Raw genomic sequence first — 24,597 nt, 5'->3', positions numbered from 1 at the left:
GGATGCGGCAGTGGGGCCAAGGAAAAGAAATGAAGAACTCCACTTGAGTCACAGACAGGACAAAGAGGGAAGGTGTCACTGACCGCAAATGTGCCATTGCCTGACTTGCGTGCTTTTGTTGAGAACCCTGCGCTACCATCTTTTTTTGCAAAACCATTGTAAGTGCAATTCATGGGCACTCATAAATGCAAGGTAAGTTTAATTGATTTGTGGCTTTCCACATTGCTGACGATGAAGTGGTGCTTTGGCTGTTCAAAGGTGAGGGGGAACTTGATTTCATTGCGGAGAGGAGATGCCGCATCCTCCAAACTGACAGATGGATATTCTGCTTCAGAATTCATTATTTGATGTGAAGGACGATGCTTAAAATCTGAATCTGCTAAACAGTTCAACAGGTCAAAATACAGACCATTAAAAGTTAAATGAATTGGAACATTGAAAATCATTGGCAAATACATTTATGTGGCAGTTTCTAGCTTCCCTGATGATCTTTTTTTGATAGCCTTTTCTGTGCCATTTTAAGTATCCCCACTGTCTTTCAGCTAGCTACCATGGTGCCCGATTAGAACTTTGGGTCTATGCAGTATCATGGTACGTGAATGGAAAGTCACATCCCTCAACCAGAGATACCAAATGTCTCAATAGGGCCATTGATGCTTTCTTGGTCTCCTATAGAGAGAGTGAGAAAGAGGAGGATGCTTTCCTCCCTGGACCCAGGTCTGATTAGTCTCGCTTTCCATCCCAAGCACATGGCCATATTTAGTTTATGAACAGAAAATTAAGTTATAAAAAGACATGGTTATTGTGATTAGTCAAAACATGGATGAGTACCCAAAGCTAATTTTCTCAGTTTCCTCTCCAATCAGCTCCTTTTTATGGTCTTAAAATTATATCCAGGGATTCTGTGATGTTTCTGTCTTTGAGAGGGAGATCCTGATTTTCAGATGTGACACTGAACTACTTTGGAGACTAGGTAATAAAAAGCCAATTGTGGTTTTTGTTTTGGATCATGCTCTCTCTTCTTCTTTCTCTTGGATCTCTGGCTCTGGGAAGCCTTCCAGAAAGGCCCACATGGCAAAGAACTGGAGTCTTTGGTAACAGACAGCAATGAACACTTAGGTGAGTGAATTTGGACCCATTTTCTTTAGTCTCCATAAGTCTTAAGAAGACCTCTACTCTAGCCAATAACTTGACCACAACCTCAAAGACACTATGAACCAAAAGCACCCCTCTGAGCTCTTCTCAGATTTCTGACCCTCAGAAACCCTGAGAGCCTAAGTGTTTGTGGTTTTAACTTGCCAAGCTTCGGGTTAATTTGTTACACAGCAGTAGATAACTAGTACATCCCTAAGAAGTAAGTTGTGCTGTGTCTGGGATTGACTAGAAGGAAAATAAATATTTGTTGAGAGTATGAATTAAAATGAAGAAATGAAAAGTTTCATTTATATCCTTCTGCATCTTTCCTTATTCGTATAGCCTCTCGTAAAATAGCTTCAGGGAAGAGTGTTTCCGAGGGAGAATCTCTTTAATTATTAAAAGTTCAGTCATTCTGCAAATATTTATTGCTGCTACTATTTGAACCACTCTTTAACTATGAAATGCTTGTGCGCCCATTTGAACATATGCCGGGCTTTTATAAGGAAATATTTGTTGAGGCTCTCTCTGCAAGTCTGTTTACTTTTATAAAAGTTATAACCCAGATTTTGGGTTAGGTAGGTAGACAAATTAACCCAAATGAGTAAAGGGTTAGTGGAAGGACAGAAGTTATCTCTTACATTGATATACTCAAGGTATTCATGGGTGAAAATGAGGCCAGTCACCAAACTGAGGGATATGAATAATGCAAAGCATTTAACAGTTAATGAGAACAGCTTGTGGGGGAATGTGGCTCACCCATTCTCTCTGTGGTGTGAAATGTGACTGCAGCTGGCCTTTGGGTCAGACAATCCAGGTCAGAATCCCACCTCCTTTATTTACAAACTGTGAGAACTTGAAGAACTCACTTAATCCTGTGGGGTTTCATTTTCTTCATCTATAAATCAAGCCAACAAACAGTATGATACAGGATTTTTTAAAAGACAAGGTTTGAAGAGGTTTAGCTTACCACCTGGCATGCATTAGGTACTTCAAAAATTGTTAGCTACTTTTTATGATGAGTTTTTTGTCTTGTTTCCTACATTGTTAGGCCACTTTACTTTTCTTTTTTTTTAAAAATATTTTATTTAAATTCAATTTGCCAACATATAGTGTAGCACCCTTTGGTCATCACATCATGTGCTCTCTTTAAGTTAGGCCACTTTCCTGCTCACAGGCACCTCCCTGTCTTTACCCATTAGAGTTTGGAGGGATTGTCTGAAAATCTAGAAAAAAGAAGTATGACCAAAGCATGGTTGGACTTCTCTGCTATCCAGGAGGAGCTTGGTGAGATGGGATAGATTAGCAGTCTGTAGTACTGGACTCTGGAGAAGATGCTGACCATTAAAGCTACTGTCCTTTCAGCTCCACATGGCCTTTTCACCAGTTTTGGTTCTGTCTTTTGACTGGTCTCTCTTAATGCATTTGTACCACAAGAAGAACCTCCAAAGGTCAAAGTGACCACAATGGTTGGTCCTCCATGTCTATAAGTTGCAATTCTAAGCCTCAAGCTCTATTAGTCATTGCAGAAATACCTCAATCAGGTGATTTTGTGGCTATTTAGTAAGGGAGCCAAGTTAAAAAGTAGTTCTTTTGCTCATCACCTGGTTGCTTCACCTTGACTTGATCATGCTTGAAATTGTATGAGACTCCCTGCATATTCTCTTCTCCTTCCTCTATATCATGTTAACCTCGCTCACTTTGCCAGTTTCTTCTTATACTCTCATCCAATCCTATAATGTCTCTAATTTTCCTCTTCCTCTCCCCCTTCTACATGCCTACCATGCATGATGAGGTAGGGGAGAAGAAAACCAGGAGTAGGTCTGGAACTACTTTGCTTCCTCCTATTCCTGCATTTAACTCATGTTACATGCTTCTGTTGTAAAGGTACTTCAAAATTTCCAAGCAAATGTGTTTTTTGTTTGTTTGTTTTTTAGTGGAGCCAGTTATATTTTATATTTTAGGTCATAGTCTAGGGCATCTATAAGTGTCAATAAGAAGTATGTAAGTCTTGGGGTAACATGGACAAAATATCTTTCTTATTTGGCTTGCTTCCTTGCTCCAGGTATACTGTTATTCTTATTCTCAACGTTTTTGTATTTTCCTCAAATGGGTCTTCTGACCTTTTGGTAAAACATGAATACATAAGATTCACCATACGTTAGCCAGTCTGAACAAACTTCTTGATTTTGGGAGTAAAGATATAATGAGCACAGCCAGGAATATGATGCTATTTATTAGATTTATTAAAATGTCCCTACTATGCAAGTTTTTTGGGCCACACGTGCAAATAAATATGACCAATACATTAAATGTAATATCTTAATTACAGTAAATCTAACATGTCTATTCTCTACACAGTTACATGAACACATGTGGCTAATTTTTTTTTTTTTTTAAGTCCTGGTGGAAGAAATTGGAAGACATAGTCAAGAAAATCTTTAGAATGCCCCTTCCTGAGGGCAGAGAAACTCCATGGTCTCTCCGTATCCCCATTTCTTCCTACAATTAGAAAGGAAAATATCCTAGCAGATTGTGAGGTTCATAGCTTCTTTTTGCTCTACCCCATTATTTCAACATAGGAAATACATATGCATAGCAATTGTAGCAAGTAAGAGTTGGGAGAAAAAAAGGAGAAAATTATTTTATTTTTCAGGATAAACTAGTTTATGTTGCTGTAACAAATGAACACTAAAATATTTGTTGCTTAATGAAACAAAGGTCTATTTCTTGTTTACTATTCGTACCAGTTACGAGTTGGCAAGGGTACTCTGTTCCCAAATATTCACCCAAGGTGCTGATGATGGAGGCTCTACCACCTACAACAGACCATCTTGGAGCAGCCCCAGTGGCTCAACGGTTTAGCACTGCCTTTGACCCAGAGTGGGATTCTGGAGACCCAGGACCGAGTCCCATGTTGGGCTCCCTGCATGGAGCCTGCTTCTCCCTCTGCCTGTGTCTCTGCCTCTCTCTCTCTCTCTCTCTCTCTCTCTCTCATGAATAAATGAATAAAATCTTAAAAAAAAAAAAACAGACCATCTTGAATTAGTGACATCTTCTGTGACCCTAGTAAGGGAAGAGAGTACTGGAATGTCTCATGCCCAGAAGGACATGTAGCTTTTCTGCTCATTCTGTTGGCAAGAATTTGTTACCTGGCCAAGCATAACTGCAAAGAGTCTGATAAATATAGTCTTTTATGCACCTTTAAGTGAGAGGAAAGCACACCAGTAATGCCCATCATACTATATAATTCAATCCCTTCAGGAAAACTAAGGCCAAGGGGTACCTGTGTCCTAGGTCACAACCTAAGCTAGGGGCAGGGTCAGTACTAAAACCCAGCTTTTTGGATACCAGGTATTATTTCTGCTGCTATTTTTTATAGTAGTTAACTCTTTTCTGTATAGAAGTTGACGGCACAAAAATGTTGCCAAGCTATAGAATATGTCAGAGAAATTATCAAGTATCATTGAAGAATAATGACTTTACTGTGTTTTTCAACTTCTTCTTTGTTTTTTCTTTCCTATCCTACTCTAGCCCAAGGCTTATTTTCTGATTGTGGCTTGGGGGATATCTAAGCCATATCCTCTAGCACTATGATGAAGGAAATATTCTCTTACTCAGACAAATGCAAATTTTTGACACTGGAAGTAGTCATAATATCTTCCACGTATCTAGGAACTTCAATTTCACAAATCACTTTCAAATATCTTTTCTTGTTTGCTTCACACCTAACCTACCAGACATAAGCAGGTTGAATCACTGACTTGGTTTTACAGATACCTAGGGCAATGGCATGATATGCTTAAGTTCACATAGCCAGTCAATGGGACTACAATCCAAAGCTTTGATTTTTAAGATCAATACTAGAATATAAGCTAAGTTTTTTTCCCCCTCTTCCTGTTTCCTGGCATTCTGGATTTTCTGGTGTTAAAGAATGATTAGGTGACTTTCTCTAAAATTCAATAGCTTTGCAGTAGCAGAATGAGGAGCATATTTGACTCTTAACCAAAGTGCTTTTATAGATTCTTTTTTTTTTTTTTTTTTTTTTTTTTTTTTTTGCTTTTATAGATTCTTATGTTGATACAAATACAACACCTGTTAACATCTGGGAGGTATTACATTGAGGCCAAACTTGCATCTCAAGTGGTTGGATGTCTTTTGAAACACTGAAAGGAATTCTGTCTTTCTGGTTTCCTTAGTTGGCACAATGAGGATACCAAAACCATGGGATTAAAAGAGTGCCTGCATATGGCCTGTGCTGTGTGCATGTTTGCTGCTATGGTTCCTCAACATTCCAGAATGATCAAGAACCGGGAGAGAAAATGAAAAAAAAAAAAAAGGAGTAAATTCCAGCTCCACAAATTCTCTTTCGATCTCTTCTTTTTACTTCTGAGAATCTATCAGGGTCCCGGGAGACAAAACATGTAATTCATAGAAATGTTGCACAACTGATAAGTCCCAGTGGGTTAGTGAGTTTGCTTTAGTTGCAAGTTAACTGTTAGTGTGTAACAGAACCTCACTAGAAACTGGCTTAATCAAAGAGAATGCATGAGTTTACATAATGGAAAAGAACAAGGAAGACATACGTGTGCAAATACTGTCCCTAGGAAACTTAAAAAAAAAAATCTTTTGGCTCCACTTTTCTTGTGTTGGCTTTATCCTCAAGTAGGTTCTCTTTGATTGGCATCAAATCAGCACCTCAAAGTTCATATCTTACAAGTTTAGCTTCTTTCTCAGTAGTTGCACCAAAGATTCCAGGATTAATACCTAGAGGTCTTGATTGTGTGTGAAGCACCGGTTTAAAAAATATCACCATCGGGATCCCTGGGTGGCGCAGCGGTTTGGTGCCTGCCTTTGGCCCAGGGCGCGATCCTGGAGACCCGGGATCGAATCCCACATCGGGCTCCCGGTGCGTGGAGCCTGCTTCTCTCTCTGCCTGTGTCTCTGCCCCTCTCTCTCTCACTGTGTGACTATCATAAATAAATAAATAAAATTAAAAAAAATATCACCATCATTTTGACTAGTCAGGAGTAGGTCACCGGCCAACCAATGACAATAGGTGGAGTCAGCCCAACCCAATGAAATCTTAAGGACTGAGAATAGAGAAAGAGGATGGTGTCTTACGGGAAAATCCAGGCACTATTACCTGAAGAGGAAATGGATGTTGAACAGAGAACTACAGGTATCTATTCTAGTGCTCAACGATATGGTTGAGTACGAGAAAATAAATTATTGTAGTCAAGGGTGTTATTTTATGTGAAAAGCTACAAGAGTTACACAGGTGGAAAAATCTGATGGATGAAATTGGATCTCAAGTTACCTTCTCGTTAACCCTACATTTCCCCAGAAATATAATAGAAGTAGATAGCATCTTTTACATTTTCATTTCATCTGGAAAAAGGTATTGGGGGGAAGATGTATAGGTTATAAAACAAAATATTGAAACCTTAAAAGTGATCAGTCTTTTCCAAGTAAATAAATATGGACATGCTGGTCTATTCTTCAGATGAGATCATTTATTATTATTTTTTAATTCCCAGGAAATCCCTCTTCTTTGAATGGATTTGCCTCTGCTTAATCTGTAAGCAGTGCTGGTCCCAACACAACTGTGTTCAGAAGGGGAACCTTGTCATTGATATTTTATGTTTGTGTAGGCACCAGTTACTATTTCCCCAAACCTGGAGTACATGGCTACGGGACAGACACTTCCTTCTTCAAATCACATCCATTTATCTGTGTGGGCAAAATCCATCATTTTCATCCATTTATCATATCTTGTTTGGATGGAACTCATTTCCAACTGTCACACATAATATACTCCCTAAACACCAACTAAATTCCTACAAATCCATCAACAGACTACATTGGTAAATAAATCCTATCAGCTTATATTTGCATTGCACATTCCTGTTTCTTAAGTTCTCACAAGAAAACCATTTCACCTGATCATCATGGGAGCTTTGGAAGGCAGGCAGGGTGGATACGATTCTTCTCATATCACAAATGATGAAACTGAGACGAAGCGACCTACTCAAACTGATAATTAATGCAAGTCTGCAGATTCCAGATCTCAAGCTTCCCCCACTACATCTTATTATCTGAGATTGGGTGACAGCAGTAGTGTAGGCCGGAAGCTAAGAAGAAAACTCTGGAATGGAATGAGCAATGGTTTAAAGGCTCTGTTGGTTGTTACTTAAGTGTGTGACCTTGGGCGATTAAAGTTCTTAATCGCCTACTCATCTGTATTGCTACAATTATTCCATACCTCATAGGATTCCTGTGATTATTAAGTGGCATAATGCATGGACAGGGTTTAGCAGAGGCTCCATATATGGCCCCAGCTTGAATATGCTAGTAATTGTGAGAATTTCATCATGTATCTCAAAATGTAGTTTCAGTCTCCAATCACAAAGAGTGAATAAAGAACTAAATCATTCATCTGTAGTGTTCCATGCAGCTTATAGGTATGGGTGGAATGGGAGGATGAATTGCCTGAATCAGTCTCTTATCTTCCCATACTTGCCTTTTCTTCTTCTTCCCCCTCTTCTTCCTTCTCCTCCCCTACCTTCTTCTTCCCTTCTTTCCCCTTTTCCCCCACTTCCCTCCTTCCTCCTCCTTCTTGTTTCTCCTCCTCCTCCTCCTATTTTTCTTTCTTTCTTTCTTTCTTTCTTTCTTTCTTTCTTTCTTTCTTTCTTTCTTTCTTTCTTTCTCCTTCTCCTTCTCCTTCTTCTTATTCTTCTTCTTCCTCTATTCAAGTAAAGCAGTGGGAGTGGAGAAGGAACAAAATCCGTAACTGGCTGTGATCAATTAATTGTAAACACCACTGCACTTGGACCAGCCTATATATGCCTTCTAATTGCTTGATTTATTTTTTAATTTTCATTCCAGTTGCCCACTACAAAGCCAAATATATGCTGCGTGTGCTTAAAAGATTATGAGGTTAATACTCTTTGCATATTCTAGCAGATAAATGTGAACTCTGCAATATGATTGAACAATTAAGTTTATTTATTTATTTATTTTTAAAGATTTTATTTAAGAGAGAGGCAGAGACATAGGCAGAGGGAGAAGCAGGCTCCATGCAGGAGCCTGATGCGGGACTCGATCCCAGGACCCCGGGATCATGCCCTGAGCTGAAGGCAGGCGCTCAACCACTGAGCCACCCAGGTGTCCCAACAATTAAGTTTAGACTTATGTAAAAACAATAAGAACCATTTGAGTCTTTCTTCTTAGCCCCAGAGAAAGAATTTCTTGCATTTAACTTTATTTTAAACTTCTCCAATTCAAACTGCATTATAGACTTCCCAGTGTTTGTTCTTTTTTTATTTTTTAAAGATTTTATTTTATTTTTATTTTTTTATTTTTTAAAGATTTTATTTATTCATGAGAGACACAGAGAGAGGAGGCAGAGACACAGGCAGAGGGAGAAGCTGGCTCTATGCAGGGAGCCTGATGTGGGATTCCATCCCGGGACTCCAGGATCATGCCCTGCGCGGAAGGCAGACGCTAAACCGCTGAGCCCCCCAGAGATCCCCAGATTTTATTGCTTTTAAGTAACCTCTACGCCCAATGTGGGGCTTGAATTCATGACCCCAAAATCAAGAGTCACATGCTCCTCAGACTAAGCCAGCCAGACACCCCTCCCAGTATAAAAAATAAATAAATAAACCACTTAGTTCCACAAAACCCGGATAGCGATTCATCTCTTATATCAGCTCTGCATATAATGGCTAGAACAACTATTTCATTGAGCAGACCCTCATCAACACATGGTTTGGAGGAGTAAAGGCAAATGAAAAGAGAAAGCATGGCTCCATGAAGGGGCAGGCCTCCTGTTGATCTTGGTTGCTTCTTTTAACCATTTGAGACTTCTGAACAGTTTGTCAGAAATGGAGCTCAGGGGTGGGGAGCAAGTGGTGAATGCACAAGACCAAATCCCTGCCAAGTGGAGCTTGCAGTCTAATGGTGAGTACAGAAAGTAAATGGGTAATGAAAGGTGGTGATGGAACCATGGAGGCCATAAGGGAGCAAGTAACTCAGGGACTGATGACATCTGAGCAGAGTGTGATGCATGAGTGTGAGTGAGCCAGTTGGGGTTTAGTGGGGGAGAGAGCAGAGGCAACAATTGCAGACTGAGAGAAGAGGAGATGGAAAGACTAGGGAGAGAGAGAACACCTAGTTGGGTGGTAGACTGCGGAATTGAAGGAGAAATGTGGCAGGAGAGGGGGGCAGAGGGAAGCTTAAGAGTGGAAAGGGGAGGAAGTATAACAATGGAAACTTCTTTCACTCTTACCCCCAAATCCACAAGACAGGAAATGACCTCTACTGTCTCTCTCTCTCTCTGTCCCAGGGGAAAGATTTCCCTTAAAACCCAGACTTTCTAGGGATTGAAAGATTGAACCTCTTACGGGGGTTGAACCTCTAAGCACTTATTATGTACTGGCTAGTTTTTAAATTTTATGTTGATTTAACTTACAGCCAAACTGTGGGGTAGGCAGTATCATTCTACCTATTTTACAGATGAAGATATTGAGGCAGGGGGAGTGAAGTGGTTTTCCCAAGGTAACCCAGCTGATGAGAGTCAGGGCCAGGGCTGGATCGCAGGTAGTGTGGCTCTAGAGATTTTCCCCAATACAAAGAATGCTTGTAGCAATGAGGTGTCACATGAGCTGATTTAGGAATGTCTTGTAGAGCTTCCAACACTGTGTTATGGCGGTGATAGAAAACTTTCCTGACATTAACATGGAGATATATACTTTCATCTTTTTCAAGTCTTTAGTCAGGACAATGTTTTAATAAAACATGCTTATAAAGACAAGGATGTCTTTAAGTTCAGATTATAACTGCTATTTCAAATTGTCAAGGTTTATCATGGAAAAACTTCCAGACACCTTTTATCTTTGTGTTTGCTTTTTCTTTAACATAGGTAATAAAACTAGGCAGGTCCTTGTCCCTTAGAGTAGGTAACACTTCCTCATTCTCAGGAGGTGACAATGATGCCTTTTCAGCACTCTGACACTATTGAAATTCAAAGACTAGGTTTTATTGTGACTTATCCAGGATTTTGTTTTGTAATTTTGTGAATCAAAATTTCCCTTTTTCATAGATTGCGTGTCATTCGTTTGTGCCCAAACAAAAATGCAGTCTCCAGCCACACTTGAAATACCGTTTTAGTGTCTCTTTCTGAAGCTCATGAATTAGAATGTTAGAGGTACAATGTTGCTTTTTTTCTTAAGATTTTATTTTAAGTAATCTACACACACACACACACACACACACACACACACACCATGGGGCTTGAATCCACAACCTCAAGATTAAGAGTTTCACACTCTACCCACTGAGCCAGCCAGATGCACCTGCTTCTTCTTTTTAAAAGTTTAACTTAATTTAATTTCTTCTTAAAAATTATTTATTTATTTATTTATTTATTTATTTATTTATTTATTTATGATAGTCACACAGAGAGAGAGAGAGAGAGAGAGAGAGAGAGAGAGGCAGAGACACAGGCAGAGGGAGAAGCAGGCTCCATGCACCGGGAGCCCGACGTGGGATTCGATTCCGGGTCTCCAGGATCACGCCCTGGGCCAAAGGCAGGCACTAAACCGCTGCGCCACCCAGGGATCCCCTTAATTTAATTTCTTAAAAAGATTTTTTTTATTTATTTGAGAGAGATTGAGCCAGTGATAGAGAAAGAGAGAGAGAGAGAGAGAGAGAGAGAGAAAGTATGAGTGGGGGGAGGGGCAAAAGGAGAAGGAGAAGCAGACTCCTGGCAGAGCAGGGATCCCAATGTGGGGCTCAATCCCAGGAAGCTGATATCATGACCTGAGCCAAAAGCAGACACTTAACCAACTGAGCCACCCTGGTGCCCTTCTTTTATCTTCAGCATACAATGTTATATTAATTTCAGATGTACCATATAATGATTCAGCAATTCTATACATTACTCAGTGCTCATCATAAGGGTGCTCTTTAATCCCCATCTTCTCTTTCCCCCATCCCTCCTTCTCACTTCCCCCTGGAAACCATCAGTTTGTTCTCTGTACTTGAATCTGTGTTTTTGGTTTTGTCTCTTTTTTTTTCTTTATTCATTTGTTTTGTTTTGTGAATTCCACATTAGAGTGAAATCATATGGTATTTGTCTTTCTCTCAATGTTGCTTTTGATACATCTGCTGTAGTGCTGAGTGACGTGCTAGAGACTACACATTTCCAAGAAAAAGAGTTGAGATATTGATTTGAAAAGAAAAAGATGCTGAATTTAAACTGCGATGATTTTATTGAAGAAGTTTATTACTGACCATCATCATGACAACATTGAAATTCGCGTTGTCTTGCTAGTATTTCCAGTGCATTCACAACTTTTGGCTAAACTCTACTTTCCATTGGGAAAAAGAAAAGTCATGAATGTTAAGTGTTTTCAGGTTTGGTAGATGTACTCCAAGAATACTTGTCAGAGAAACAGATTAAAAAACAAAAACATTGTGTAATATTTATATTACCAGAAAAAAATGCTTTGATGAAAACATATAGTAGGAACACCTGTAATTAGTTCCTGGAATTGATCTTTGCATTGTTTAATGCTCTATCCTTGTCAAAAAACATTTGTCATAATGGATCAGGTCATTTGATCTCTATATCCTATTTCCTATTTCCTTCCAGGACATGTGAGCATGGGCAAACACTTTTTAATTATCTTGATCAAGTGTGGAGGACATCTTTTCGCTGACCCCACTAGTAATCAACTGTGATCTCCTAGAAGCAGGCTAATTGATTGCTTCTGTCCTTCCCAACTAGCCAGAAGAGGGGGTCATACATTATCCTGCCCCTTTGAAAAATCCAACTCAGTGATTGATTTTATGACTGCCTGTGGCAGCAAATTCCTCAGAATGAATTCTACCAGGTGAAGAAGTATTTTCTATAACTTGCTTTAAATTTCTTTAGCATTAACCACGCCAAGGAGTGCAGCCTCTTGCGGGACAATGTAATAAGGATCTATCAGTTTTACCGTCCAGTACATATTTTTTATGCCTAAGTAAATCTCTCTTATTTTCCAGCCCAGATTTAGTAATTCTAACTTTTGAAATCTCCTGTCATGAATGAATCTACACTCTACTCAATTTCTTGCCCTGCTTTGGAGTTCTGACATCCCTGCACTGCATTCCTTCAGGTGAGGAAGTAAAAGACGAAGACAGTAACACAGACAAACGTGTAGTATGCTCCTCTGTGATGCTATTGTACTATGCTCGTTCTTTCTCTTTCTTTCCTCATTTCTTTCTTTCTTTCTTTTTTCTTCTTCTTTTCATTCCTTCTTTCTTCTTGATTTCTCTGAAAAAAAGAAAGAAAGAAAGAAAGGAAGGAAGGAAGGAAGGAAGAAAGAAAAGAAAGAAAGAAAGAAAGAAAGAAAGAAAGAAAGAAAGAAAGAAAGAAAGAAAGAGAAATTCATCCAAAGCAAGGGAAAATTTCTTGGAAAGATTTTTATCTAATTCATACGCTGCTGGAGCTCTTGGGTAGCTCAGTCGGTTAAGTGTCTGACACTTGAACTCAGCTCAAGTCTGGATCTCACTTTCGCGAGCTCAAGCCCAGAGCTGGGCTCCAAGCTGGGTGTTGAGACTACAAAGAAAAATGATAAAGTAAGATTAAAAAATAAAATAAAATAAAACACCTAATTCATACAGTGTCTCATCTTTTTTTTTTTTTTTTTTTAAGATGTTATTTATTTGTTCATGAGAGAGAGAAAGGCACAGACACAGGCAGAGGGAGAAGCAGGCTCCATGCAGGGAGTCTGATGTGGGACTTGATCCTGGGTCTCCAGGACCACGCCTGGGCTGAAGGCGGCGCTAAACTGCTGAGCCACCCAGGCTGCCCACAGTGTCTCATCTTATAGCCCAGTTTTTATCCTACGGGAAATGTCCTAAAGGGTTTTTTTTTTTTTAATTTTTTTCCTAAAGGGGTTTTGACACAACTTTGTTCCAGTTTGGACATCTCCTGGGGTCAAGCAAGGCTTCTTTTTACCAAATAAGATAGACATCACTTTATTAAATAAATGGACACTTCAAGAACTAGTTACTAATGAAATAAAATTATAAGTGAAATGTCTATCTGCAAACCACATTTTCTCTAGATCTTTGCCGAGATGTGCTTCATCTTCACTTGCATATGATTCTTTTTTTTTTTTAAGATTTTATTTATTTATTAGAGAGAAAGAGAAAGCATGAACCAGGGGGAGGGGCAGAAGTAGAGGGAGAAGAAGACTTCCTGCTAAGCAGGGAGCCCCAGGCAGGGCTGGATCCCAGGACCCTGGGACCATGACCTGAACCAAAGGCAGGTGCTTAACTGACTGAGTCACCAGCACCCCAATAATATGATCTTGGTGGCTTCCTTTAATTGGTTTTGCAATGTCAGTGTCAAGATGGAATTATCTGATGACTTAAAACTTTTGTAAGATTTTCAAAATTTAAATGAAAAATTATATTTTAATAAAATCTATCTTGTCATTTATTTATTGAAATGTGAGTGGAAGAGACATGATACTTCATGCTTGTTGCATAAACTGGCTTTGAAATACACTTGAATTGTGTATTCAAGAATGACCAAACAAAAGGATCAAATTGTGGTAAATACTGAAGCAGGAATGATTTTAACGTTGTTTTAATTTTGGTATTTTTGTAAAGAGGAGAAAATAGAGGAGGGAGACAAACAAAGGAGAGTGGCGCATGCATGTGTGTGTATGTGTGTGGGAGGGTAACGACAAATTAGGAATGCTTCCACAGTGACACGTTCTTGGCCTTTCTTGTCTAATGCCTCTTCCCTCCTTCCCTTCTTCCCTTCCTTCCTCTGTCTCTTCCTGTCTTCTCTCTCTTTTACTCCCATCAAAGATTACTGAGCACCTATTATGTGCAAATATGGAGCTAAGCACTGAGGTACAATGGTAACCTGGAAGTAGTGAGCTCACAGAGCAGGAAGCAGGCACTCAAAAAAAATTGCATCAAGTGCATCAGGAGTCCTCCATCCTTCAGGTACCAGAGCAACATGAATAAAGAGCCCAGGTCCTGGTTGAGGGGGTTGTGAAGCTTCCTGTGGGAAGCCATGTTAAAAAAGATGAGTGAGGGATGGGTAGAAGTCAGCCAGGGGAAGGAGTTAGGGGAAAAAGAAGTCATCCACAAAGCAAACAGAACTTGTGGCATAGGAGCCCAAAGGGGCCTGGCAGAGCTGGGTGGGTGGAGGGCAGGGCTCCAGGGGAGGGTTCCGCTCCTCAGGTCATCAGGACTTGGAGTGCTACCAGTTCCTTTGAAAACATTAATGACAGTATTTGGGAAACTATATGGAGATGAGAGGGTGTTCTTTTCCCAAAATCAAATAAAGATTAGGTAGACTTGTAATTATTACAACAAAATCCTTGAAGTTCTAAAAAAAAAAAAAAAATCTTAGAAATTCCAGAATATGCCAAACATCTGCTTCCTGTCTCCCCATGCCCATATGGGGACCTTAATATGGGGCAGGGGCAGCTCAAGAAACTAGCTCAGTGCAGCAGAGGTTACTCATCTGTGAACTGGCAAAGAAGTTCACCTGATGTAAAGGGATCCCTCTAAGAGTGCTCCTCGGTATCAGGCACATCCAACTGAGAGAGACCATAAAAGACACTGTTTCAGGTACTTAATACTTCAATATTAGCTCCAGAAACGATCTTCTTTCTTTTCTTTCTTTCCTTTCTCTCACTTCCTTCCTCCCTTTCTTCCTCCCTCCCACTGTTCCCCTCCCTCCCTTTCTTTCTTTCTTTCTTTCTTTCTTTCTTTCTTTCTTTCTTTCTTTCTTTCTTTCTTTCTTTCTTTCTTTCTTTCTTTCTTTCTTTCTTTCTTTCTTTCTTTCTTTCTTTCTTTCTTTCTTTCTTTCTTTCTTTCTTTCTTTCTTTCTTTCTTTCTTTCTTTCTTTCTTTCTTTCTTTCTTTCTTTCTTTCTTTCTTTCTTTCTTCTTTTCTTTTCCTTCCTTCCTTCCTTCCTTCCTTCCTTCCTTCCTTCCTTCCTTCCTTCCTTTTCTCTCTTTTTAAGATTTTATTTATTTATTCATGAGAGATACAGAGAGAGGCAGAGACATAGGCAGAGAGAGAAGCAGGCTCCCTGTAGGAAGCCTGATGTGGAACTGGATCCCAGGACCTGGAATCATGACCTGAGCCAAAGGTATATGCCTAACCACTGAGCCACCCAGGTGCCCCTTCTTTCTTTCCTTCATCAAAGCCATAAAAGTTACAAAAATTAAGCAACCTTTAAACTTTCTCACCCAGGCTGTGGGTCACTTTGTTGACAATGAAAGGAAATTAGAAGTCACGGTCATGTTCCACATGTTCCACTTCCACTATTAGCGCCGCCTTCAGCCCAGGGCCTGATCCTGGGGACCCTGGATCGAGTCCCATGTTGGGCTCCTTGCCTGGAGCCTGCTTCTCCCTCTGCCTGTGTCTCTGCCTCTCTCTCTCTGTCTCTGTGTCTCTCACGAATAAATAAAATAAAATCTTAAAAAAAATAAAGCAGTTTGAAGAGAATATTTTTGAAGGATTTTGAACAGAAATTATTTTATTAAAATAAATATATGTATCTTGGGGAGGAGAAGGACCAAGATAACATGTCTGTTAATTCAGCTTCAGAGGCCAGTCTTATTTGGTGGGTGGGAACTCTCCAACTTCACATGACATCACTTCAACTGGACAGCTGTGTTTGTGGAATTTCCTGTGTAGGCCAAGTGCTGGTCAGGCAGGGGTAATGTGGTGTTCACCCATATCCTGGTTCTCAAAATGCAAACTTGTTGAACTGAATTAAATGGCTGACCTAGCACAGCTGGTGGCATCTGAGGCTGCTGAAATACCCAGCCCTCATATCCATGCCTACGTGCTGTTACAACTAACTCTGTTCCTGACTATTTCTTGTTCCAGACAGAAAAATATCCATAACTGTGTGGTAAACTCAAAAATAGCAATGATGGCAACAATAATGCAATAAATACCTAGACTCAGCACTCACTGTGCATCAGAGACAGTTCCAGGCCCTGTTAGTTTCTGTGATCCTTACAACAGCTGGAAGGGAGGTATGATACTGTTCTCATTTCCTTTTCACAGCCAAAGTAAGTGAGACTTAGAGAAGACTCAAGCCATAGAGCTAGCATGAATTAGACCCAGAACTCAAGATGGTTTCTGTTGTTAGATCTGTATATTGTGCCTTTAATCATGATTCAGACTCAGCAGACTGAACCTTAAAGCCAGAGGGTTCTAGGGGCCCCTGGGCAGCTCAGTCAGTTAAGCTGCCAACTGGATCTTAGCTCAGGTCATGATCTCAGGGTCCTGGGACAGAGCCTCACATTGGGCTCCACTCTCAGGGTGGAGTCTGTTTAAGGATTCTCTCTCTCTCTCCCTCTGCCCCTCTACCTGCTCACACTCTTTCTCTCTCAAGTAAATAAATAAATCTTAAAAAAAATCACAGAAGCTTCTAGAAAAGAAGAGGCATTTCCCTGGGCCACAGTGTACCCAAAGCATATTGAGTGAGAGATCTCTTCTGGGGACTGGCTCTTTCTTTCTTTCCCCTATTCTTCCTTTCCTCATGACTCCATTAAGCTGTGCTGGGATGGTGAAGCCCTTGCGTAGGGTGGGAGAGAGGAACAAGAAAGACCCTGTTCATTCTGACCTCTACCCTCTTCCTGTTCTTCCCACAGGCCGATGGGCTGAACAGTCTTAAAACCTGGCTGTGGCCATCCATTTGGACGACTCCAGCAGACCCACGTGGCCTACGTTTCAACTTTTCAAACCTACCCTGTTTGTAATTCCTCAGCAGGATTCTGAGCTCTGCTGTTGTATTTCAGTTTTACAGTTAATCAGAAAGATTTTGCTCCAGATTTGCCCTTAGCGCGAGGCTTTATTAATCCGATACGCCTCATATTAGTGAGTGCCTGCTTTTAAGCCATATGCCCTGAATAAGTTATCAGGTTTCATTGTTTACCCTTAGTTAAAAAAAAAAATTCCATACACTCTGACCTCATGACACCCAAGCCTTGCCCATGTAGTTAAAACAGGGAAACTAGTCATCTGATATCATGAAGGCAAATCAGCTGGTAGATGCACTCAAATGTTTCCGTTTCCACTGGTGTGTGGGCATCGTGGGGAGTCATAGATTATTAATCAGGAATGCACAGGAGAGGATTTCTTGTTTGTGTGTTTGTTCATTTCCAAAATAAACCCAATACAAAGAGATACAGCTCCAGTGCATTTATTTTTCATTGTTAGCACATATCATTATGTCATCATGTAAGAATTGCCCAAAGAAATAATAAAAAAACGATACCACACGGATTGCTTAATGGCTCTCCCCCCAGCCCGCCTGTGGAGTAGTCTGAGAAAGGAAAAAACATGAGCATTACTCAGACCCTCAGGGTGAGGAGGCTTCTTACCACGAGCCAGTGCCAGGTTAGTCTGGGTGTCTGCAGAGGAGGCTTTGGCAGGCCACCAGAGAGAGGGCATTTCATAATCCAGGATTCACCCCAGAGGATTCTGAGCCAGCAAAACACTAATGGGAACCTGGGGTGAGAGGAGAGTGAGGGAATTTATTCTGCAGATCAAAACCTTCCACACTTAAAGACGTTTTCTTTCTAGCTTTTTTTTTTTTTAAATTTTAGCTGCTGCACATTTTTTTTCTCATTAGATTATACAATATATCATATTGTTCTGTCTTCCAGTCCCTTGAATGCACTGTTACTTAGATTCATCTCTAATGAATATACTGGGAAGAGGTTGGGGAAAAGATGGTGGTTTTTGTAATAAGATATAAAAATAATATTAATATCTATCGAGCACTTACTTGTACCAAGTGGTGTGTCAAAATGTGCATGAGATATCTCACTAATTCTCAGAACTCTAGAATTTGGGTGTTATTACCAAGCCTAATTGCAGTTGGGAAACCAGAAGCATGCCTGAGGTCACAGAGCAAGTAAGTAGCCAAGGCAAGAAGTAAACCTCTGTGGCTTGATCAAGTTTATTATTTTTTTAAAAAATTATTTATTTATTATAGAGAGAGAAAGAGAGAGCACGAGCAGGAGGGCAGGGAGAAGAAGAAGGCTCGCTGCTGAGAGAGAGCCCAATGTGGGGCTCGATCCTAGAACTCCAAGATCATGACCTGAGCCGAAGGCAGATGCCCAACCAACTGAGCCACCCAGGTGCCCCCCGAAGTCCATGTTCTTGAGATCAACTCTGTGTTCCTGCAAATGGTGGGAGCTCTTGCCTTGGTGTGTCCCAGTGGCTGTTGGCAGGGTCTGGATTTCCATCTTTGCTAAGTACCTATTCTGCTAACAGTAGGTACTTTAAAACTACTGAAAAAGCAAAAATCCATACTGAGTTGGAAGACAGGTTGGCAGTTTCTTATAAAACTAAACATATTCTTATCATAAGATCTAGTAATCACTTTCCTTGGTGATTCTGAGTTTCATCTGAGTTGAAGATTTCTGTCCACACGGAACCTGCATATGAGTGTTTATAGCAGCTTCATTCATAATGACCACAACTTAGCACCAATCAAGATGTCCTTCAGTGTGTGAATGGATAAACAGTCTATGGTACATACAGACAATAGAATATTATGGATCAATAAAAAGGAGTGAGCATGAGCCATGAACAGAAATGGAGAAACCTTACATGCATATTGTTAAGAGAAAGAAGTTAGTCTGAAAAGGCATTATACTGTATGACTCCGAGTATATGGATTCTGGAAAAGGCAAAAGTATGGAGATAGCAACAAGATTAGCTGTTACCAAAGGGTTTTGGGAGAAGGGAAGGTTGAAGATGTAGAACATGGAGCGTTTTTAGGGCAGTGAAACTATTTCATGTGATACCATGATGGTGGATGTATGTCATCATACATTTGCCAAAACCCACAGAGCATACAACACAAAGAGTGAATCTAATGTAAACTATGAACTGTAGCTGATAATCATGTGTCAATATTGGCTCATCAATTCTAACAAATGTACTACACAGAAGCAAAATGTTAATAATTGGGGGGGGGAAGGCGGGGAGGAGTGTAAGGGGATATAGGACCTTTTTATACTTTTCACTCAATTTTTTAAAAAAAGATTTTATGTATTTATTCATGAGAGACACAAAGAGAAAGAGACAGAGACACAGGCAGAGGGAGAAGCAGGCTCCATGCAGGGAGCCCGATGCAGAACTTGATCCAGGGACCCCAGGATCACACCCTGAGCCGAAGACAGACGCTCAACTGCTGAGCCACCCAGGCATCCCCTCCACTCAATTTTTTAGAAAAGTCTTTTTATTTCTTTTTAGAGAGAGATGGAGAGAGAGAGAGAGTGAGAGTGGAAGGGGGGAAAAGGTAGAGGGGAGAGAGAGAATCTCAAGAAGACTTCCTTCTTCTGAGTGCAGAGCCCTGTGTGGGGCTCATCCCAGAAACTTCAGAGCTGAGATCATGACCTGTACTGAAATCAAGAGTCTGAGCCACCCAGTTGTCCCTCCACTCAATTTTTCTATAAACTTAAAGTGGTCTAAAATTGTCTACTAATTACAACAACAACAAAAAAGGGCATTGTTAGTCTGGGTGGCAGGGGGTGAAAAACAGGACTGGAGGAAGATTTTTCACCCTTTCTTACCTTTTGCAAGTCTTGATTATTTATTTAAAACAAATTAAAATTTTAAAAGCCAGTGAAGGAAAGAATTCTCCACTTGGGTGTGGTCCCAAGACAATGGCATCAAGTTTGGCCCATTTCTAGTGGTAGAATCTTGATCTCCAGTATTTTTTTTTTAAGAGAAAGAAAGTGGGGGTAGGTGGGGGTGGCAGAAGGGCAGAAGGAGAGGGAGAGAGAGAATCTTCAGCAGGCTCCACACTCATCGAGGAGCCCAACACGGGGCTCCATTCCACAGCCCTGAGATCTTGATCTGAGACAAAATCAAGAGTTGGAGGCTTAATCTCAAGAGTTGGAGGCTTAATCGAGTGATCCACACAGGTGCCCCATTTGTTTCCTGTATTCTTGATGTGTTAGAAGTGCCATAAGTAGGAATGACCCACTTGGCTAGAAGGTGGAGGGAAGTCCAAGGCTAGAGGTTGTTATAGGTCTTCATGCTGCCTATTCAGACCCTGGCCAGTTTCACACACTTCCATCTGTTCCTTAAAGGTTCAGTGGAGAGCCCACTCTGGTGGGCTAGTTTGCATTCTGAGATTGCTGAGATGAGACAATGCTTGGGAAAAAGAGGAGGAAAAAAAAGCAAGAGGGAAAAAGTCAAAGAAAGAAGAAGAAACAAAGGAAGGGAGGGAAAGAGGGAAGGAGGATGTAATTGTGATGGGCCAGTCAGAAGGCTGGTATAGCTACCCATCAAAGGTCTGGTCTTGGCAAGTGACTCTGGAGAATGCAAGAAGGGTGCCTTCAGAGTTTCTAGCAAAGAATAAGGGCTGGAATGTTTCCTGATTCCTCTCCATTTCAAGCCTTGGAAGGAACGCTAAACCAAAAAGGGGACTAGCTCATGTCTGCCGCCATTTCCTGCATCCTCACCACCAGGCCTAGTAGATGCCATTAATCACACGACGTGTCCATCTGTGTGCCTGTCATTTGAGCTGCTCCCTATGGTCAGAGAAGCAGATGACAGGCAAATGCCAGACATTTGGCTATGTGGGTCTTCAGTGGAGACTGGGTAGAGAAGTTATTTCTTTTTGCTGACATTTTAATTTTCACTAAATCTAATTTATTCTTACCGAATGGGGCAGTTATGTTTGGAGAGAGTGGAATGAACCCAATTCCATTTGGCTTTCTTGCTGAACTGGAGACATTAGAGGTTTTGAATATCACTGGACAGTTGATACAGTGGAAACACACACACACATAGAGCAAATCCGATACAATTAGTCAGCAAGAGGGTCTATCTGAACAAACTGGTTTTCTTTCTAATCATTCAAAGAATGTTTGGTTTTATATGCATAAATGTTATACACATCCAGTGCAAGCATTTTATTCAGTTGTGTCATATATAAATGGTTTACGATTGGAGAATTTCAGTTCTTGCCAATACCGCCGGCCCCTAGGGAGATTATACTCATGAACTCTGATATACAAAAGAATCTCCAAAGCTCTGAAATATCATTTTAAACATGAAATTTTATTCCACTTATACAGACACACCACTCCCAAGGACCCAAATCAAACTTAGTTATCGGCTTATTGTAAAATTCCTAGAGAACCAGGACTGATGTCTTTCCCAGGAGCAGATTTTCCCAGAACTGCCTGGTTCTATCTGTAGGTACTGGAGGCTTTTGGCTTCAGAGTCCCTTTGAATTCTTTCAAGCTGAATCTTCAAATGACACTTCATTCTATCCTTATATATGAATTCGATAAAGGTTTGATTTTATATGCAGAAATGAAATTATAGCATCAGGATGCAAACAATATATTCCATTCTATAATATCAGGATGTTAACAACTCTCTACATTCTCCTTTGGCTCTCAAGACTCACCTTGCAATCAATGAAACACATTCCTTGAGTCTCATTTCATCTGTTTTCTTCAGCAGCAGAGGTAGAATTGGGTTGTTTACCCTAACCTACTCTGGCAGGGGTTTCTCACCCCAACTTGGTGGGATGAAGTCATGAGAGGACAAGGTATTGAGTTATGGTCATGAGACAAAGAAAGATAACTGGGCATTGTTCTCAACTTGGCTTCCTTTATGCCAGCCTCTACCAACTTAACCTATAGATCCAGGCATGAAGAACTGCCAGGTGGAACTCTTGAAGTATGAATTTCTTTCCAAAGTGATTACTTCACTTATTTCCACTGGATCTATGACTGTGGCAACAACAAACCACTGCCCATTTACTGAAGGACTGGTCTGGTTTAGCCATCATGCCGAAAGTCTCATACATTTTATCTACAACCTTATTGTTATTATTTCTGCTCCTGAGATGAAGATTCTAATACGTAGAGAGGTTACATCATCATCATAAATAGCATTATGATGCTTTACACTGATTTAGGACTAACTCCTTTCCAGAAACAGAAAGCATGATATTTCATGAATCCGCAAACAACTTTGTAAATCAAAGACTATAAATATCCCCATATTACAGATGAAGAAACAGAGGCTCAGAGAATTGTCAGATGTGCCCAAGGTCATTGAATGCACCACAGAGAGGTGTAAGAGCCTCACTCCAAAGCTTTTGACCTTTATTGCTATAATTTCTGGTAATGTAGAGGAGTAAAAATGAACTACAAATTGATAGCATATTTACACAAATATTTCATTAAGAAGAGAAGAGAAAAGTTAGGATCAAGGAATAGAATTATAAAATCTTGTGACTGGAAGCTAAAATTTTAAATTTGGAAGAACTAATAATAGTGGCTGCTTCACTTCTGTAAGCCCAGATATATTTTTTCTTTTTTAAGATTCTTAAAAAAACAAACAAACAAACAAACAAAAAAAACTTTTTCCCAGACTTAAAACAACTTTAATACCTGTGAAGGTAAAGGTTAGATAATAAAAGGATCTTGGGTCCTGGGGCATTACAGTGACTGACTTTTTTCTTTTTTTTTTTTTTTTTTGACTGACTTTTTTCTAAAGAATATGACTCATGCATGTTTTAAAATAACACTCCGGAAATAAAAATAATTTGCATAAATAATAACTTGAGATTGTAAAGATTATGTGTAAAAGTGAAAGGAGGGAGACATAGTTGCATAGATCTGAAGGTCGCCGCAAAGGTATAATGTGATAAAATGTGATGTGATCCACTGAGATTAAGAGGAATATTTCCCAATTGGACCAGGTATTAGTAGGTGTGCTACTTAAATTTGGTAACCTCCTCACATTCAGTATTTTTTCTTCACCTTCAGTATTAAACACATGTAGTTCATCTGACCTATGGAGAAGAGGACAACAATAATGAATATAAATAATATAATAAATAAAATAGTAAAAAAAAATAAGGACACTTTCTTTGAGAAAAGAAGAATGTATGAAAATAAAACTTATTTAACAAAATGTAAAAAAATCTCTTACTTTATTTTATTTTAGTTGTTTAGACCAATAAGAGCATCCTAAGGAGGACTAAGTGCCTTTCATGGACTTTTATTTGTGCACTTAGAGTAGAACGTGGTAAGGCACAAGATGAGCTGTAAGAGAGATGTGGTTGCACATGGCGCCATTCAGAACAAAAAGGGCATTAGCCTGCTTACGTTTCAAGGACCTGTATCAATCTTTCTGCGTCTACTATCTCCATTTTTGTCCCCTCCCCACATGTGTGCACAAGTATCATGGGAGGGAGGGAAGTTTATTCTCCATAAACAATTCGCTCTTTGGCCACTCTTTGAGTGTGCCAACCAGGTTGCCAATTCTGATGTAGACACCTGTCCATTTGGAACAAGAATGAAAACAGCCACTCATTTCCTAGAAACCATCAAACACCCTGTCAGCGAACAACAGCTCTGCGTTAGCTGCAATCTGGGCAAGATATGAATGGGTCATATTGATAGCCAATTACCAATCCTCTGAGCCATTCGGTTTCCTTCAGATTGATGAAAATTTCTCATTCCTTTGCTACAATGTAGTTTGAGGAGGGCTATCTTCTAATCACAGTAATAAGCTGATGGAAGTTTAATTTCTGTTGTGCAGTTGGGTCTTTAACAATGCTAACCAGAACTTCCTAATAAGAACCCAAGGTCAATCCATATTTTAGGGTGGCTTCCCGAGTGACATCTTCATCGTTCAAACAGCAAGGAGAATGATTTCCAACCACATTGCTATTGGCTTCTGGAAAATTTCAGTAATTTCAAATAGAAGCAACAATATGTGTGTGTGTGTGTGTGTGTGTGTGTGTGTGTGTGTTGGGGGGCTCTTTAGCTCTTCACCTGTTCTTTGTTTTTTTGTCTTGTAAGACACTGGCCTGGTCTTCCTAAGGATGACATGTTCATGAGTCTTGGATGAAAAATATTTTAGGCTTAGTGCTGCTTACCCCTTTCAGATGAAATGTCACCATTGAAGTGAACTTTTTGAGAAGCCTGGGTCCCCTGTTTAGCTCCTGTCTGGTGGAGGCTGGAGACTAATGTGGGCTTCATGTTGTTATGAGCCGGGCGGCTGAGCGGAGTAACAATACGAGTCTGTTGGACATGTCTTCTGGGTTGTCACGTTCAATTTGCACATGACCTCCTGGCCAAAAAATGGGAAAGAAGTGGTAGAATGTGGGACTGAAGGCTCATATTATTGCTTTGACAGCTTCACTCATCTAGAAGTAATGCAAAATGCAATTTATATTTATACACTCTGACCTCCTGCGCAGAGAGGGAAAGTATCTAATGATGGGCCGAGGTAGTGGAGGAAGAAACAGATCTCAATACAGCTGGAATTTGTCTACATTTTTGCTTTTCAACCATTCAATTACAGTCAAAAGATAAATGAAACACGAACAGGGCACTGGTGAGGTAGTGACACAATTATTTTATAG

At 40.1% G+C, this 24,597-nt stretch overlaps 1 long non-coding RNA gene across 1 annotated transcript in view; it reads left to right on the top strand.

Moving 5' to 3' along the window:
• The window catches only part of LOC140617096 (uncharacterized), a 40,687-nt gene extending 23,324 nt beyond the window's left edge, over window positions 1–17,363 (top strand). Inside the window, exons 2-3 of the long non-coding RNA XR_012017343.1 lie at window positions 12,190–12,302; window positions 16,829–17,363. This is a non-coding gene — a long non-coding RNA (uncharacterized lncRNA). The remainder of the gene's footprint in view (window positions 1–12,189; window positions 12,303–16,828) is intronic.
• Window positions 17,364–24,597: the final 7,234 nt, after the last annotated feature.

Source organism: Canis lupus, chromosome 2 (assembly GCF_048164855.1).
Source record: "Canis lupus baileyi chromosome 2, mCanLup2.hap1, whole genome shotgun sequence".
Classification (NCBI taxonomy): domain Eukaryota; kingdom Metazoa; phylum Chordata; class Mammalia; order Carnivora; family Canidae; genus Canis; species Canis lupus.
The sequence above is the reverse complement of the archived record's forward strand: the minus strand, read 5'-3'. Positions and strand labels throughout refer to the sequence as shown.